This window comes from Podarcis pityusensis, assembly GCF_964106645.2.
Source record: "Podarcis pityusensis genome assembly, chromosome: 3".
In the NCBI taxonomy this organism is placed as follows: domain Eukaryota; kingdom Metazoa; phylum Chordata; class Lepidosauria; order Squamata; family Lacertidae; genus Podarcis; species Podarcis pityusensis.
This window is the reverse complement of record NC_138026.1, coordinates 95,658,484-95,671,974: the sequence shown is the minus strand read 5'-3', so window position 1 is coordinate 95,671,974 and position 13,491 is coordinate 95,658,484. Positions and strand designations below refer to the sequence as shown.

At 38.6% G+C, this 13,491-nt stretch overlaps 1 protein-coding gene across 20 annotated transcripts in view; it reads right to left on the bottom strand.

The window, feature by feature from the left end:
• The window catches only part of ESRRG (estrogen related receptor gamma), a 483,548-nt gene that overhangs the window by 170,803 nt on the left and 299,254 nt on the right, over positions 1-13,491 (bottom strand). Inside the window, exon 1 of one of the 20 annotated variants that reach the window (XM_081000566.1) lies at positions 7,198-7,309. The exons of 18 other annotated variants lie outside the window; for them this stretch is intronic. The gene's annotated coding sequence lies outside the window, so the exon portion shown is untranslated. Of the gene's footprint in view, positions 1-3,476; positions 3,496-7,197; positions 7,310-13,491 lie in introns of those variants that run through there. One more of the 20 variants, XM_081000568.1, reaches the window with a different exon arrangement.

The window sequence follows — 13,491 nt, the reverse complement described above, 5'->3', positions numbered from 1 at the left end:
CTGATAAATGTAATGTGTCTTCTTTGTCTGCCTCTTGTCCCCCCAAAAACTTAAAACGAGAAAACAAAACAAAAACAGCCAGTGGCACAAACAGATTTAGCCAACACAGAGAGTAATGTGTGAACAATGTATAGCTGTGAATTGCCCAAAGGTTCATGTATTTTTAAAAAATCTTCAACCAAGATATGGGTGAGATAAAACACCAAAGGAGGAAAAATGCAGTTTGGAAAACAATCAGCAACATGTACACTGTAAATTGAGATGGATGACATTCGAATGCCTAAAAGGAGCTATATTAAACATGACACAAAAAGTTTCAGGGACATGAACAATTAAAACTCAACTAAGCATCATTTAAGGATGTTCCTTTCATTGCCCTTATTGCCAGACTTCAAAATTTCTAAACTGGTTTTCACTGAAAGTGCTCAGTGCAAAGAATGAAAAAAAGAGCTTGCTTCCATGAGCAGATTTTGTGTATTACACACATTTCTAACACGCCCTTCATCTTTCAGTCAAATTAGGATACATTCACAGGCAATGTAAATCATCACATAAAACACCTATTTAAAGTACAATAAATTAAAATAAACCAATAACCACTTATCCAATAACCTAGTTCAAGACAGCTATTCTAGTTCAGTTTTGCTTTAGTTCCCAGAGACCCAATGCCTGTGCAAAAGGACAAATGGGAAGATGCTATCTTTTGATCATGGAACACCAAGACTTGTTCCCTGGTATCCTAGGGAACCTGGCCCGGCACTTACTTTTGGAACCAAGCTAAAACTTTTATGTTTTCTCAAGAAATACATCAGTACACAGTGGCATCACAATTTGTTCTGAATTGGTGCCAGAAGAGGAGAAGCAGAGAAAAGAGATTCATTATACTAACTTCTAGTGTTATTTTGAAGGCCTACTGAAATGCAAAGATAGAGAAGGGGTAACCCACCAGTTATTGCTCCCAATGAAACTGGCCAATAGTCAAGGATTGTGGAAGTTGTAGTTCAATAACATCTGAAGGGACCACATTATACGTTATAAGTAGGGCTGCCTCTGAAGACAGCTCAGAAAATCCAGCTGGTGCAGAATTTGGAAGCCTGGTTGCTCACCGGGACAAGACAGTATGAGCATATTACACAGATCATGGCCTGACTGCACAGTCTGTCAATTAGTTTCCAGGTCCAATTTTTGACCTAAAAAGCCTTAGACGGCTCAGGACTGCAATACCTAAAGGGCCGCATCTCTCCATATGAATCTACCCAGACCCTGCAATCATAATCTGAGCCTGTTCTTCATGTGCCTCCTCCGTGAGAGGTGCAGCAAGAAGTGAACAGGCCTTTTCTGCAGTGGCTCCCCATTTGTGGAATGCTGTCCCTGAAGCGGCTCGCCTGCTGCAATCATTACGTATCCTTAGGTGGCAGGCAAAAATGTTTCTCTTCAACCAAGCATTTGGCTGATTAACATTATATGGCCTTTTAAATGTGTATGCAGGAGGCGGTTATTGGTTTGTTTTGCTTTTGCTCTTCATTTATTATGTCTCTTGTGTTTTCATTTTGTATTCTTATGTTGTGAACCACTCACTCTATGATCTTCAGGTGAAGGGTGGTGTACAAATTTAATTAATTAAATAATTTTAAATAAGCAAACATTGGCTACTCCTGGCCTAAGGGTAAATAGAAAACCATCCATACCATCTGCCAGCGATCTGCACAAGCCATAGGTAAAGGTACCCCTGCCCGTACGGGCCAGTCGTGACCGACTCTGGGGTTGCGTGCTCATCTCGCTTAAGAGGCCGGGGCCAGCGCTGTCCGGAGACACTTCCGGGTCACGTGGCCAGCGTGATGAAGCTGCTCTGGCAAGCCAGCACCAGCGCAGCACACGGAAACGCCGTTTACCTTCCCACTATAAAGCGGTACCTATTTATCTACTTGCACTTAAGAGTGCTTTTGAACTGCTAGGTGGGCAGGAGCTGGGACCGAATGACGGGAGCTCACCCCGCCGCGGGGATTCGAACCGCCGACCATACGATCGGCAAGTCCTAGGCACTGAGGTTTTACCCACAGCGCCACCCGCATCCCTGCACGAGCCATAAGATAGCCCAATCTCAATGCATTTTGGTACCACAAGACCCTGAATATAACAGCTTACAACTAAAGGGACGAGCAAATAGCTGTTTGGAGTGGTAGCACTAATCTCCGGATGACAAACTACTTCTTTAAACAATGGACAAAATTTCCTTACGGAATTAGGACAACCAAGTTTGAAAAAAACCTTTTTCAAGGAATAGAAAACTCTGAGGAACATCCAATAACCTTCTCAGAACCAGATGCTGTGGACAGGGAAATTTGTCAACCATATGAAGCTGCCTTTTATTGGCCCAGTCCACACATCACATTAAGCCATAGTTAAAAACACGTTTAATGTGACTGTGTAGCATTCAGAGAAAACACTGGTTATCACTTGTGACTTGTTCAGAGAGAAGCAAACCAGGAACCTGGGTTTGCATGTGACAACAAGCAGCTGCGGGAAGAGAAGGACAGGAACAGAGCAAGAACTTGCACACAGCTTGTTCATGTTAAACCATAGTTTGTTTTTCATCTATAGTTTGATGTATGGATCTTGATCTGCTCTAGAATACTGATATTCTTACATTGCCCACCAACACTACATCACAACGTAAAATACAATAGTAGCACAGGAAAACAGGAATGATTGCACACAAATATATGGTGGTAAATTCAGGTCAGAGGACCGATGACTATACTAGTAAATCAATTCACTGATAAAGAAATAAATTCCATTGTATCCATACGCTGTTACTGTACACTTTTAGCAAAACAATTTGTGTACCATAACTTTGCATTCACAAATATATGTCAACAATACTTGCTTCCTGGTGTCAATAAAAAACCCATATAAAATAAATATAAAGGATTCCCATTTGTCTAGCCTTCTAAATATTCACTATTGAAATTCCTAGATAGTTAAATAAATAGATATATTTGTTCTTAAGACTATTCTATGTGTAGACTAGTGTTTTATCATAAGAATCACACACACACACAACCTTTTCATCTTTTTGGGATTTTAGCAAGCATGCTGACAAAGTCTAAGAAAAACATAAAACCTTTGGCTTTTCACAGTTACATATTACTATGTGTAATTCAAAGCTATTTATGCTATTGGCCTGTGTGCTAGAGCTTTGCCTTTGGATTCACAGAGCAAAGGTCAGGAAGGAATTGGCATAAATGGATTTCACTTCTGTGTCTGTATGAATAAAGCAAGTGAATTCACATGATAAGCATCTTCCTAGAATCTCAAGATGTCTGTTTATTTCTAAATGAACAAGCCAATAAATATATCTTTCTTTTTTAAAAAAATAAAAAATAAATAGAATAACATGGTTTATATTTTCTCTGATTCTTTACCACCTAAGATAGTTACTACAGCTAAATGCTTACAATTTCGAACATACCCACCTCAATGAAATGTTTAATATATGCAGTAGTCATCACTCAGGCACAGTGTTTCATTATGTTCACTGAGTATTTGCTTCAAAAAGGGTACAAGGTTAGGCCAGCAAATGTATTTATATTCTATGTGTACACAAAAATCAGCTGACATCTAATGTGGCTATTTTAATGCTAGAGGGATTGTACTACATTATTTCTTGGCATATCCAAAATATTCTCTCCAGCCAACTGGATTCTATCAGGAGTTTTTTTGTGTGTAGAGAAAACAAAAATCAGGATTAGATAGTGCATCTGAGACATTAACTAGGTTGGCATACAGTTGCCAAATCCAGTAAATTGCCTGTAAATCTCATTGATTTCAGTTTAAGAATCAAATACTCTAGCTGAATGTTTCTAGAACTTTTAAGAGGAAACAAAAAGAATGTCCCTAAATTGTCAGAAACTGAGACCAGAGTAAAGTTTTATATTATATTTGGGAAGTAGGGGGGAAACCACAGTGAACTAAGTGTTACTCAGAATTGACCTTTTTGCAATTAATAGAGCTAACTTAGCCATGTTTATGGATTTTACTGGGTCTACTCTGAATACCATTCATTTTTTTCCAGAGGGGTTAAGCAGCTCAGGTAGCTAAGCAGCTCAAGGTGTATGAAATCTTCCACCATTCCAGACTACTCTGTTAAAAAAAGAAGAAGACACAATTATCCACAAAAAACAACTGAAATAAATTGGTAGTGTTCTAGAGAGTTCCAGTGCACTTCAACACTGCCTGTTCAGGAGAACTTCCTAGTTTCCATACGGAAGACGAACAGTTTACATTTTATTTCCCACATATACCCAAGAAATCCATATAATAGAAGGTAACTCTTCTAACATCCCTCCCCCCAGTTTGGAGACTTCCTAACTGAGGGCTACACCATCAAGGTCAAAAATGGGCCATAAATACGGTTTCCCTCTTATTCCACTGCCTGGCTGTATCAAACATGCCGTCAAACCTAAAATGAGATATCTTCTAAAACATCTGTCACAGGAAAACAAATAAATGATAGTCAGATGATGATGTGTGATTGGTTGACTCTGCATTACAGAGGGACTGCTAGTCTAAAGGTTTTTATTAAATATGAAAGCTTAAGATTTATGTTATAGGTGATAAGGCCAAGAATGCTGTAAAAGTGAAAAAAATATGGCAACAGTATGCAGTACATCACTGGCAAGATAATTATTTATATAAAAAGTTGGCATTCTTAGACTTCCAATACATAGCGGATGAAATTCATATATTCAAAGGAGACATAATAATAACCTGTCGCCTGGTGGTGATGGATATGTTTTTAATCCAAATGGCCACAATCTTCAGTCTACCTGTCATAAAGGGACAGGAAAAATTGGAATTTTCCTTTCATAATTCTTAAAGTTGAAAGAGAAAAACCTAGAAGCATGATAAGTGGCTCATTCCAGTGGACAGATGGACAGGCAATACTATAAAATGAGCACCACAGGGCCACTGCTAATGCTGTTTTCCCTCGTTACACTCTCAAACCCTATGACAGGAATATCATCCCTTGCAATGAGCATCCCTGTTTTGTTAAAACAAAATCCCCAAATAGACACTATTAAGCAAAATGCATTTAAAGTATCTGAATACTGAAGTGAAAATCAGCCTACAGATATAAGCAGGGAACTACTTCAGGTATTACTAGGAATGTTTGCCTTTGATGGTCTCCTTTGAGACTCCCATTTCTAACTTCTATGTTACCAGAATGGCCTGTAGTTAGTTAATTTAAACAAATTCACTCAATCAGTCTGCACTAAAAATAAAATAAATGTATCATTGAAATCCAATTGGGGGGGGTAGGAGTAATTTCATACAGGTTCTTTCATCTGCTTTCCCTCCACTGAAGCTAAAGTTCACGCCACAGTTTCCTGGCTGCTTTAGGGTGATAAAGGCTTAATAAGTTGAGATACCTATGGCTCATTTGCCTGCACCTGCAGTTCTTTCACTCCTTCCTTTGCATGAGCTGCAGTTAAACTAAGAAACCTCAAATTAACCAGTTTCCAATGTCACCTGCCAACCTAGCAGTTCGAAAGCACGTCATGTGCAAGTAGATAAATAGGGACCACTCTGGCGGGAAGGTAAACGGCGTTTCCGTGTGCTGCTCTGGTTCATCAGAAGCGGCTTAGTCATGCTGGCCACATGACCTGGAAGCTGTCTGCGGACAAACGCCGGCTCCCTCGGCCTATAGAGCGAGATGAGCGCGCAACCCCAGAGTCGGTCACGACTGGACCTAATGGTCAGGGGTCCCTTTACCTTTACCTAATGTCACCTGAACCAGGAAACTATGGTTAGCAGCTTTGGCATAGGTTAGGATACAAAATCATGGTTTGATGTTTCCCCAGTTTAGCAAATATATGATCGTCTGTAATGGGCTTATCATTTAAATGATTTTCTCTCTAAAATTCAGATTAACTTGGCAAGAATTGTGGGCAGACTCTTTAAGGAACAAAACATTCCGTTCCCCAATTTGTATTATTGCAATTTCATTATATGTTCAGCAAATTTACAGTAGCAACCCTGATGAATTAATCATTTCCAATATGTCGGATCATATAAATAAAATATCAGCTCATGAGGAAAAATCAGTTGATCTACCCTTTTTTCTGGAAACTTGCTTGAAACAGATAAAGCGATATTTTTCTGAAGAGTCACCGTTGCATTCTTCACTACTCTTCTGAAGATGCCATTTTTCAAGCATTCCGAAAGATGTGGAATACTTTAGTTACTGCACTGGCTGTATGTGTGCTTGGAAAAGTCCACTGGAGAATCATGCCTCATGGAGACCCTTTCATCTCTACATGCTAGTAGGAAATTTAAGTTTCAATTTCTCAACCTGAACTTTGTAGTTTTCAAAACCCAAATAAAGAGACTAATCAGAAATAAAATTGTCATTGCTTATGGATATCTGTATTTTCTCAAGTTCCCAGGATTCACCTTGTAATAGCACATTTTAACTGGACTCAAATATTTCCCTCATACAGCTCACTAATTTTTGAAAAGGGAATTAGGCAATTACAAAAACTAAGAGACTGGCAGCAATAAAGATGCAATATGTAAAAGGAAAATGCAGGTCCTACGCAAGGCTTCCCAAACCAATTTTTTATATGACTCATTTGTCCTGCTGAAGCTCAGGAACAAGTATGTCATTTGAGGTAATACAATCATTGGGTCTCCCTTAAAAATTAACTTCCCCCATATCCCACTCTCTCCACATGAATTTTCATTCAAAGATAGCTAACACTAAGCAGCAAATGCAAGAACAGAAAGCCAAGTGGTATCTTTATTAAACCAACCTGTCCTTCCTTTCCCAGTTTTAGTTATTTGCATATTGTGGTATCGGGGGGGGGGGCACCATAATATGCAACACAATATGTTGCTGGACTCCCATCAGGCAGCCAGCATGACTAATGGTCAGAGAGGATGGGAAGCTGTAGTTCAACAACTGTAGGACTTCAGGCTCCTTGTCTCTGTTTGTAGACACACATATAAATTAGTTTCTTGGTGAAATTGCCATATTCTTGAATTAACTGAAATCTGAGCTGGAGTACTGCGCTTTAAAGAAACTCTATTGCAGAAAGCTTTCTTTCCAAAAGGAGTATTTGACAACAACAGATATAACTCACACATCTTAGAACATACTACACTATAGAAAGTCAACCGTAACAATCATCTTACCAAAATATGTTGAGGCATCTGCCAAATTGAAATCCAGACCAGACATCTGGACAGCTTTCTTTACTTATCCTCCTTTCTCTCTCCAAATACTAACAAATTGGGGTGGGTGGGGAAAACGCTTGCCATTTGTAACCTGCTGTGGAATGGAGATAATGGAGCACTTGGTGTAATGTTATTAAGTAGTGACATGGATGCTATTTACCCATATAATTAATAAATAATGCCATAAATAGCCACATTAATGTGATCAGACATCAAAATTAAAAGCTAGCTTTTAATACAAGTCCAACTGGCTGCATTAGCTTATAAATTGTTTCTAGATGGAAGCCTGAGTAAAAACGTCATTCACAGTTCTAGCATACACGCAGCTGGTAATAATCTTATTGGTGAGAATGCGTAGAATGAACAGTGATTAATTTATGAGGAAAAAATTACAATCCTTTTCAGAAGGCCCTTATACCATAATTCCAGCTTAGTTCACAACTTTTTCACAATAAGTATGCTTGAGTGAATTGGCTTGATTTCATCCCACTTCTTCCATCCACATTTCTAGCATCTGGACACTGAGAAGGTTGGGTTTGTAAGTTCATTGGGGCAGAGACCTTTCTTAAAATTCTTGTGCTATAAAGCACCTGGTGCGCTAATGGTGCTGGACAAATCATGCAAGCTGGGAATAAGGGATAATTTTGGCATACACATGGAGGGTACTTGAAACTGCCTGTACATGACTGCTCCTCTACACAGCAAGCCTTTGTGTGTGCACTGGCACAGCATGAAGATTGGCCCCGCCACATGGTTTGTCTCCATGCCACCTAAAACGGCTTCCAGAAATGTCTGGCAGTGACATGAAAGCAAACTATACAGTGGGGACAAACATGAATGGTGACTGAGCTAGCTCATAGAAAACACCTCCCTGAGCTGAACTGCTATCATATGGAAACAGTATCAAATAGTCTCTGTGAGGCAATTATATAGTGAGAATTAGTTAAATATAATTTATTTCAAAAGAGCTTGCTTCCTGTTAAGTTTCTTGCAGTCTCAGAACCTCTGTTGCAAAGTGCCTAAGACAGCATTGTTAAACTGATTTACATTTTTGGCCCCTTCATTTGAAATGCATTTAACTTCTAAACTTCAGACGCCTTTGGGATGAAGCAAGGGTTTGCCCTACCATGTCAAGCACAGTTCTGCACCACATACTGAATTTGAAAGGCATTGCTAGACAGCTCTACAGTGACACCAATGCCAATCCCTGGTGATGACACTCAAGACACAGGTGTCCTCCTACTTGTTAGCACATAGGAGCCACATAATTGAGCCTTAAGAAGCTCAAAATAATTATATAGAATAGTAAAAGCCTCAAAATTTAACAAATTGCTAAAAGGCTTTAAAGGTAAAGGTAAAGGGACCCCTGACCGTTAGGTTCAGTCATGGCCAACTCTGGGGTTGCGGCGCTCATCTCGCTTTATTGGCCGAGGGAGCCAGGGTACAGCTTCCGGGTCATGTGGCCAGCATGACTAAGCCGCTTCTGGCGAACCAGAACAGCACATGGAAATGCCATTTACCTTCCTGCCGGAGCGGTACCTATTTATCTACTTGCACTTTGACGTGCTTTTGAACTGCTAGGTGGGCAGGATCTGGGACCGAGCAACAGGAGATCACCCCGTCACTGTACATCAATTCAGTGCAGTGCAGGAAAAAAAACACGTGTGGCTTTTGTGATATAAACCCAATGGAGGTATTCATACGTTTTACTGATAAAACTGGTTTAAAAGGTGCCCAGCACAGAATGTAAACAATATAGAATCTTAATTTGGAATAATGCAAGTGGATTATTGGTTTGTTCCACATGCCAATAGAACGATCTAGTACCATAAATATTCTACGACAAGTATATGATGCTGTCCTAATAGTGGTTATTGGCTTTTAAAAGACATTAAAATAGTTTTGCATGAGAATTGAATTTAATAGGTTTGACAGGGACTAACCTTAAAGAATCCAATCCACTCAAATCCCCTTGAAGGCTGCAGCCGAATTTCATGCAAATATTAGAGAAGCAGTTAGGCACCTCAGATAGCAAGATGCTTAGTTCCTTTCTTTCCTAGATCTAAAACGAGGCAAAACAATGATACCTACCGCTAGACCTTTTTAAAGATACATCTTATGAAAGTTCTGATTTTATGCTAAAAATAAAATAAAATTAGACTAAGGTGGAGACTGCTGAGGAACTGAAAATACTTCCCTCTCACAGAAATTTGACACCTTGGCTCTCTTCATTTTCTGGGTCATAAAAATTGCATTACGTAAAATCAAAGTTTGTATGTATTAAAAAATTGAAGAATTGTGTTTTTAAAAGCATTCCAGATAAAACTAACATGCCAAATATATACAATTGATATTTATAAGGGGTGTTTTTAAGGGGGAGGGCAAAAAGCATTTGTAATAAAGGTGACCTTAAGTCATCCAGGATTTCTTTCTGAATTCTAAAAGCAGACAAAAATATATTGACTTTACCTATTTTGCTAAATAGTGTGCTTCACTTTTCCCTTGTCTGCGTAAGTAGTTTCTATTACATATATGTACATACATCCAAACCATATCGAGATTTAAGGTATGTTTTACCATTAAAAATCAATTTTGTACCTGGATTTATTTGTTTTAATGTAAACCACTTGTAAATCTATTAATAGAAAACTGTCTAAAAATGGGAAGGGCAGAAATAAAACATTTTAAACTACTATGGACAAGCAGAAGAAATATACTCCTTTCCAAATGAATGTTACAATATACGTAGTCATGGTTGTCTGAAAACAGCACATGTTGTATAAAGCTCCCAAGACGTTCTAGCACTTATAAACTCTTGGTTAACAAAGGGCACCAAAAGCTCTTAAAAAGGGAAATATTTTATTTCTGCTATATTAATGCTTCTAAGCATTAGATTTCATCAGCTCCACTTAGGCTAAAAGTCCCAAAAGGTTCTCCTCCCGAAAACAGGCTATATTTTATGGGCAAACCAGGCTATCTAAATCTAGATAAAACTCATTGGCTTTGTAATCATCTATACATCTAAATCTATATGCAAATCAAATGCTCTCATGCATTAACGCATTCCAAAGCACCCAGGAGTGAGAGAGGCTCACTGCCTCTCCTAAGCCATCCATAGCCCTCAACTCCCCACCTTCTATTTCCCTTTCTTTATTTACACTAGAGGTACCTAAATAATTCACACTGCCTCCTTTTCAGGCTGAACATTCTTCTGTTGAAGCTTGCAATGAGCAATTGCAGGAACCAGATGGACACATGAATGCAGCAGGTGGGACAGATGGCAGACCGCCCTGTCTGACGCTGGCTGCCTCGGCTTGCACTGCTTTTTCCTTCCAGGTACATTATCATCAGTGTAGCAGAAAGTGCTATGCAAGAAAGGGGGAAGGGGAGGAGGAAGAGAATCTTTGTACAAAACTATGGGAATGAGTTAAATAAATAGCCAGCTGCTCACTTGCATTTTCTAACCAAATTCAGTTTCTTTAAATAATAATAATAATAATCATGGGATGTATCGATCTTCTCAAAGAAGCCCTCGTCCACCCTATTTTTATTTTTTTACTGGCACATGGCTTAGAAACAGGTGTGATATAGGAGGTGAGAAATAAGCCATTCCTAGAGCACGAATATTTACTGAAATATATGATACACAAACAAAGCTGCTACCTACTGTGGTTTCCAACTCCATTTTACCATTTGCAAACCATTATGCATTTGGTGATGTCAACTGATTTCTTAAAGAACTGTTCTGAGTTTCTGCCTGAAGCCATATTCCTTGTTACGTGCAGCCCCTAAATCCCTACTAAGGACAATGACAGTTTTAGGTGTACTGAATTTAGCCTAACTTCCAGCTTCGAGATACATACTATGGGAATCTTATTACAGTACAAATTTGGAATCTTAAAATTACTGGAACCAATGGACACAGCAATACAGTACATACGAAGCATTTTCTTCATATACAGCAATGGAAAATGAACAATATGGGCATGTTTTTGTTCACAGGTGACAGAAAAGTCAAACTAATTTTCTATTTGTTTTCCTTCTACTTTTCTTTCTTGCACATTCCTACACTTCACCAGTGGTAAGATCTATTTGTCCAGTCCCCAGGAGTTTATACACTTTCTGTCCTCTGAAGTGCACCATTCTTACATCAATGCAGACATGAGTTACCTTGTGTCATTAACGACACTTTCTGTATAGCAGGTTTTTAAAGTTTGGTCACTATCCCGTAATTATGATACAGTAACTTATCTCATGCTCTTTGCTCACTAAATAAATACTAATTCTAGTTGGTCAGAACAGCAAAATAAGTGTTTGCTATAATTTGTAAGAAACATTGCAAGGTTGTGCAACTTACAGATTTAAACAACCATTTTGGATTGAATGAAACAGGAATTTGACAGGGTTTGTCTATATTAATAATTATCTAAATTGATAATGATCTAAATTGACAACAGCACTTGGAGAAAATGTGTACTCAAATGTTTTGCAAAAAAGGAGGAGAAAGCTGTGAGGATGGGAAGAGAAGGAAAAATCCCTGAAATCCTATTTAACACTCTTGATATATTTCTGACCTGGCACACAGAAAGTTCTATTTAAGATCTCGCGAGACAGTCTGCTCTCCTAGGATTTCCAAACCGATTTTGAGGCCAAAGAGGTTAAGCAGTTTGGATAAGCTTCAGATAAGCATGCAAACTTTTATACCCTTAGGAGCACTGGCCAAGGCCCTCAACCTTTAAGGCCCTGTTCACTTTTAATGCCAAGGCAGAAAAAGAAAGAAAGAGTTCAAGAATGATTTCCAGTGATGATATCAGGTACCAATTACCTTTAAAACAAAATATAGGACAGTAAAATCTTTATTTTGTTAACCCAAGTTACCAATGCAGTATGCAGACTTTCAAGCTACACACAACTCTTCCTAAAATAAGCTGTTCAGCATGCACATTTGTATGTGCCCGCACATACACTTTTAGAGAATTGATATGGGGTCAATTTCTGTCAACAATTTTCTCCAATCCCAATATGGTAATATAGGATATTTTACAGGCTATGTGATTATACTTGTTGCCCTGAGCTACTTCAGAAGGAAGGGCAGGATGTAAAAAAATAGTAACACAAATATATATTAGGGCATATCTACTCGTGATAGCGGGAGATCCTATGGTTAGAAAACCCGAATAGCAGTCATAGTGGTTGATATTCAGACTAAGTACCTGGGAATCAGAAGGGTGTGCATAAACCCATGTCATAGTCTCCAAGGTGGTACCTCGGTTTACGAACTTAATCCATTCCAGAAGTCCGTTCTTAAACCAAAACCGTTCTTAAACCAAGGCACACTTTGCCTTATGAGGCCTCCCGCCGCCGGTGCCCTTCCACCATTTGGATTCCGTTCTTAGACCAAGGTAAAGTTCTCAAACCAAGACACTATTTCCGGTTTTGCGGAGTTTGTAAACCAAATCGTCCTTAAACCGTACTGTTCTTAAACCGAGGTATGTCGCTCAGGGGAGAAAACTTACAGATACTATTTATATACTGTATCCAAATAAGTTCCAGGTTGCTTGCATATATACAGTACTCACTGGGATGTTTTAGGCTGTCTTTCCATATGGTAACTTCTTTCCCATGCTCCCCACCAAAGGGATATTAATGAAAATAAATGAACTTTTCATTACAACATCCAATATTCAGTGCAAAGGACTGTGGCTACAAACAAAATATATACTCTATTTATTATCATCTAAGTCGTACTATTACCTAACCACATTACAGCTTAATAATCAAATAAAACCTATGCAAACATCATGTATTTTATTTGGTGGGGAGGGTGGATATCTTTTAAAGTAAGTGGGTCTTGGTTCCATATTTTAACCCCAGTCCAGAAATGCAGATGTGCTCATGGCACCCAAAATGGAGGAGTAAGTCAATTTATGTGTGCTATCACCTCCTTCCTCCAATTTGAATAGAGAAACAATTTGAGGCACGGGAAGACTTTCAATGCATTAACCAGTAAAGAGCACTGGTTTAGGTGAGGCAATGTGATTAAAAGCAACCATTTTTAGCAGAATGCTTTAGCTTACAGAAAATATTGTTGCCATTACAATTTCACAAGCATTTAAGATATGTGTTTGTATAAAATGCCTTCTGAATAATTTCAAACCTTCATGGGACTCGAAATATAAGAATAAACTTCAAGTTGTCCTCTTCTCCCAAATTCTAGTTCTTTAAGGGATTTATATATCATTCCCTTCAATA